We start from the raw sequence: 6,352 nt of genomic DNA on the forward strand, positions 1-6,352 counted from the left end.
TGCTATATTTTCCTGCACTGGATCTCTATTCCATAGCTTTAAAGAAATAGCAGGACTGACAGGAAGGAGATGTTCTTGTGTTTCACTTGATCAATTTGTTGATCATAATCTCAAACACTGAATAATGTTGAGAATCATGATGTGAAATATCTAACCGGGCCAGAATTTCTATTAAAATAAATAGAAACAAATAGGGTCAATTCTGTTTAGGGGTTACAGTGGGACACATGGAGTCAGGATTCCTGGGTTCTATTTCTGACTTCCAGTGACTCACTATGTGACCACTTTATCTCTGTTCCTTAGTTTAGCTCCCTAAAAAAATAAAAAACATATACAGTGCCTTATAGCTTGATTAATGAATGTGAACAAGGACTTTCAGATCCTCAAGTGGAAGGTACTAGAAAAATACAACAAATTATTTCCATAAAAAACAAGCTGCCTTAGATGTTTCATGAAAAAATCATTAGGATCTAAAGTCAAGAATTTGTAAAGAATAATATAAAATATTCACCAGTGAAAAAACTTTAATAGTAAATATTTACAGGGAAAAGTTTTGAAAGTAATGGTGATAATTTAGACCCGTACTTCATCCATGGAATTAATGGTTCTCCAAGATGTAACACAATGCAGTAGAGGTTAAATTTATGTCTCAAATTATACTATCCTCTACTGCAGTTCCATTTAATTTAGACCGTTTTCTATTGAAATATGACATGAAATACGAAGTGTTCTCCAGGGTGCCTTACAGAGATCAGTACCAAAAATGAGCCTCATTGTCTCACCAATCATGTATTTTAGTCTTGGATAGTTTAAAAGTTAGCTAAATCTGGAATGGAAAGTTAGCTTCTTACAAAAGGGGGATTGCACAATAGTTCACTGGACAGGCTGCTGTCACACTGATGTCAGATTAGCAAAAATAGCCACCTATTCAGCAAATGATTCATGATCAGAACAGCAGAGCTAAAGGTTTGAACTCCATTTGAGTTATTATCTGACAATTGCATGGTCATTTATTAACAGTTATACTGCAAGCAGGTCTGTTTTGTAGAATGTCAGCTGTCCTGATTTGAACATGAATGTCCAGAAATTGGATCAACTGGGATAGATCCAGGTCAGAGTATCCCATTGCAAACATATAAGGAACAATTGCCAAGAAGCTCGACACACACCATCCTCCAAGGTGATCTACTTCCCTGTTCCCTGGCCTAATGTTCTCATGCTTCTTGCTCTTTCTCCCCCTGCCCCAACTTTTCCTTTCCCATTTCTACAGGTGATGCTCACACTTGGAAAAAAGCAGAGGGCTGTTATAGGATTTTCAAAGGTGTAGTTTGTACCTTCAGTACAAGCAGAATGCATGTGTTTTTCTTCCATTAAGAAAAGAGGATAAATAATTCACAAGCCTCTCTCAAAGACAGCCAAAGTTTGACCCTTTATTTCCACACTACAAAAGAAGTAGCCTGTGGAATCCTTGTTCTCCCATCTAGTTTACCCTAGACCTGAAATGGAAAATCATTTCACATATTCACAGAAGTTTAGGGCTGAAAGGGACCTATTGTGATCATCAGGTCTAGCCCCCATGGTCTGGGCAGGAAAGACAGGAAACCCCATTTGCCACAGGTGCATGGATCAGTCCTTACATTTCTGGTAACTTGAAAAACTGCAATTCATTGGGCCAAATTCTTATCTTGGTTACTCTGGTATAAATCTGCAGTCATGTTGTAACCTCCCGTGTCACTCACTTGCGTGCTTTGCTCTTTCTGGCCTTTTGGGTGCTGCCGTCTCTTTTCTGGTCGACAACTTGTCATCCAGGCAGATGCCTTGAAAGTTCCCCAGGGATTCTCACCTGCTACGTCTTGTTGGTATTGGTTATTGTCGGGAGGATGTTTTAAAGTCTTACCTCCCCTGGTTCTCTCCTTCGGTCTTCTTGCCTGGTTTCCTGTTTTGGGGTTCTGCCTGCCCTACACCACACCTTACGCCAACCAAAGATGCTAATTCCAGGTTGCAACTAAGACAAAGTTCGCTTGTCATGGTAAGGGCTTTAGCCCTCCTAGGTTCAAAGTCCAGTTCAGACGCTGTATTGTCTGGCTTTGGGCCTCACATTAGCCAAACTTGTAATTTTATCCATCTCTGGTTGCCTTGTTCCCAGGTACACTCCCTTTTCTTTTGGTTTTGACTCACAGGAGCTTAAGGTTCCTCTTTTCTTCCTCTACCCAGGCTCATCATTGTTCCACTCCTGGCTGGCTGTGTTCAGGATCCAGGGTTTTGTCCCAGGTAAGAACTTAGGCTGTGCTGAGCCAGTGTTGTCTAGGCATGCCCCCTCCTGGGGCTGCCACTACGTGCTCTCATAGGGGCTACAGATTGTTCCTGACTGCTCTGGGCTTTCTGGAGGACCCACTTCTGGTCCTCCCTGCTCGTTGTTTGGTGGGGTTTTTATTCTCCCTCCAGGGGGCCGGCTGGTGAACTGGCATTGGCACACCACCATAAAGTGGGTCCACACCAATGCAAGTATCTGCGCCAGTTCTCCTGTGGCCCACTGTGGCTTTTTTCCTTCTAGTTCCGGCATAGCATGTTCTTTTGTGGTGGCTCCTCTCTCACCACACTTCCGGTCCCTGGCAGTATCCCACAAGCTCCATGCTTTTCTCAGCTCCTGTCCCTCAGGTAAGTTTTTACCCATGGCAACACCCCCGCCACACATGCACAGAAATCAGTGGAGTCAGTCAAGGATTTACACTGTTGTTAATAGAAAGGAGAAGAATATAGCTGACCAACTGGTATGAGAAGTTGAATGTCCTGGATCCACAGGTAGAAACACTAGAGGATTCTCTGGCTCCCCTGAAGGTAGATGGGGGGAGGCTGTGTGGGATGTTCTCAAGGTGGTGACCCTCAGTGGGTGGCTAGAGAAAGATCTCTGCAAGGGTCCTGGCTGAGGTAGCTAGCTGTGACTGAGGGGATGCTGACCCTGGGAGATTTTCACAGGAATATTTATGAGGACCAGGTGGTTGCCTGAATAATAGGATAAGTATTTTGTCAGCTTTGTTTTTACCATACTCTGCTGTCAAAGAATTTGATTACTTTTTCTTTTTTTATACTATTTGTTCTTCCTTGTGATAAACCCTTTTTTTTTTTGGTTACTTTCCTGAAGTGCCTGTGGTAAATCATGATTTCTAGGCAAATTAATAACCTGGGCATACCTGCTCAGCAGAGTAGGGGACCAATAAGGTTACACAACCCAAGGGTATTTCTGGGAGCATTTTACCACTGTAAGGTTTTGTCACAATGGATAACTGCTTCTGGGGTACATGCCTTGAAAGGTTCTGCATAGGTCTACACCACATCCCAGGCATTCTTGATGATGGATGCTCTTGAGAATACCTCACCCAGTTACTCTACCACACACCAAATCTGGGCATGTGTGAGTAAAACAACTGTAGAAATGTCCCCACAGCTACTCTCAACCACACTGGTGGCAGAGGTCTTCATAGTGTTTGCAGGGAGAGATCCCCAGACTGGATTCACTCCTGTACTCAAGGGTACCACAGAAGCAGTGTAGCTATATCCTTAGTTCAAATAAAATGCTAGTGTTCTGATGTAGATCTATGCCTCCTGTTCCTCTTCCATTATCTGAGCTTATTCTGCATAACTATGAGATTAGATGTTCAAATGCCATGGTGAGGAGCTCATCATAACTAGCCAGATAGATTAGAGAGATTCTCATCTGTGTATTTCAGATGTAGGATTTATTTGTAGAATAATATATCATGTCCCATTTCTGTGGCTTAAAGGATGTCACATGCATTAGAAACAAAGCAACAACCAGCCTCAGCTACTCTCAGTGGAAACAATACTCACCCTCTAACCTTTCTATCCTATGTACCTATATGGTCTCCATTGCTGTACTACCTGGACACTGTACAACCAGAGCTTGTTTTTCATGCCCTGCAACAATGCTGGCAATTTCAGCTATTTTTTTGTTCTAATTCTCAATCAACCAGCAACATTTTAAAGTTTTTTTCACAGAATATGAGAGTAAACAATGCCCCAGAAGAACCTGTAGCCCAATAGTTAAAAGATTCATTTGGAACAGCAACTTGAACTTGAGGGTTTTGTATCTTAGATGAGTGTTGTAACTATGTGAGTATATATAGGTGGTCTCTCTTGCCATGGTCCAATAAATATGTATTTATACAACATGAAACAGCTATGAAAGGATAAATTGACAGAACCTCAGTCTGCAATATCTAGTAGTCTGGTGGCTATTACGGTTGAAGAATGAGGGTGACTACTTGCAGTCCATGCCACAATTCAGGCAGAGCGAAGGGACTTGAACCTGGGATTTTTACATCCAAAGGGGTAAGAGTTGGGTTCTTCCTATTCTCTAGTGAGAGGGTTTCTCTGGTTTTTACCAGAAATGCTATCCTGGACGTAAGATTTTTTTTCCTGGCAAAAGCTTAATTACAATAGTTTCTTGTGAAAAGTTTCAGTTTTTTTCAAGCTGGGCATTTGCTGGTTGAAAATTCCCAACCATCCCTATTTACAAGCCTCTGTGAGGTACAGTAGTGGTGTTATCCCTATTATACCACTGGGGAACAGAGGTACAGAGAGACTAAGTGACATACTCAAGGTTGCAGAGCAAATTTGTAGTAAAGCAGGAAACTGGACATTCTTCTCCCAAGTTCTAGAGATGACTCCCTGGACTGTCCTTCCTTTAACACTATTCAAACATAAAATAGGGGAAAAAATCTCCTTAGTCGCAGTATGAAAACAAGCAAATAGTTGACAAGGAAGACAAATTAACCATAGCATAACATGGTCTTTGATAGACCATGTGATAGAGTGAGATTTACATGGAACAATGTCTTCAAAAGTGCTTAGGTGATTTGATTTTTTTTTTTTTTTTTTTCTTTTTTTAAGCCTAAATCCACTTTACAGAAATGACTGAAGCATATAAAAGCCTAAGTCCCAAATTTTCAGTACTTGGGTAGATGGCCTGTTCTGAACTACAGAATCAATGCTTGCCTATACAGTACTGCGGTCACAGAAATTGCTTTAGCTGAATAATTTGGTTCAAATCCAAGTGTGGGTTAGATTGAAAGGGAAGAAGCAGGATAGAAAGGGGCCCCAAATATTTCCAGTCCTTGCATCTGCGCTTCTGACAGACACCAAGTCATCACATTCTGCAATAAGGTCTGTGACCTTGTGCATACTGGATGTCCTTCTACTCAATCGAGTGGGCTAAAGGAACTGAAGCAGCCCTAAGGGGATATTTGCCATTTCTTCTGGATAGGGAAAGATCCCAAAGGTTATAGCTCTTACTTGCGTACATGTCAGATAATCATGTCATCAGCACAGAGGCTCATTCAATTACCAAATGTGTTTTCAATCAAAGCAGTTCATGCTACAGAGAACACAGCTATTTGTCTATATTGGGAGGCATGTTTGACATTTTTTAATACACACATACATGTCAGGAATTTTATTTTTAGAGGGTTTCCCCCACCCCCCCCTTTTAATTTAAATTCTCTGTCAGGATCCCAAAAAAAGCCAACTGCCATCCCCAGCAGAAGGTATGGAGGAACTATAATGAGTTAGTGATGAATCCTTGCCAGCCCTTCTGGTAATGTTTAAAAATGACGTTGGCTGCTGTCCTAGCCTAGTTCACTACAAAAACACAGTCTTTGACAGAAGTTAAGATATTGCAGGATGTCTCTGAGACATAAATACAAGTTCAGAATAATATTGCAATCCATAGTAGCAAGATAATTCATAGAGTGAAAAGCTGATGAGCAATTACCTAGCAGTCCGTCTTAGCCAAAGACACTATTTAACATCCCAGAAGGCATCTCTTGATTTATTTGTTTCCAATAATTAGAAAGGTCAGTACCATTCAAATCTCTCCCTTTCTTTTTAATGAGACTTTTTTTCTTAAAACTCTGAGGAAGAAAAAGGGAAAAGCAATTCTGAAAATCAGCTGCAATTAAAGACTGGCAGGTCCTGCTTCTTCATTTTAGGGACAAAAGAAGATAGCTTTACAATTCAAGCTGTAGACAACGTTTTCAAAAGCAGGAGCCCATATGTTGGTTTATAGGGGTGAGATTTTCAGAGGCCTTTGAGTAACTTCGAGTAGGCAAGCTGTTCAAGAAAATTATTCTGGCACACATCCAGGAGGGGCCAGCAGGGGACTGCATGCTTAGGGGCAGCCAACACGGGTTCATCAGCGGCAGGTCCTGTCAGACCAACCTGGTGGCCTTTTACGATCAGATCACCAGATCATTAGATGCAGGGGTAGCAGTGGACGTAGTCTTCCTGGTCTTCCGGAAGGCTTTTGACACTGTCTCTCACCCTGTTCTCATTA

The sequence above is a fragment of the Gavialis gangeticus genome, unplaced genomic scaffold (genome assembly GCF_001723915.1).
Source record: "Gavialis gangeticus isolate Ggan-Ray unplaced genomic scaffold, GavGan_comp1, whole genome shotgun sequence".
Lineage (NCBI taxonomy): Eukaryota > Metazoa > Chordata > Crocodylia > Gavialidae > Gavialis > Gavialis gangeticus.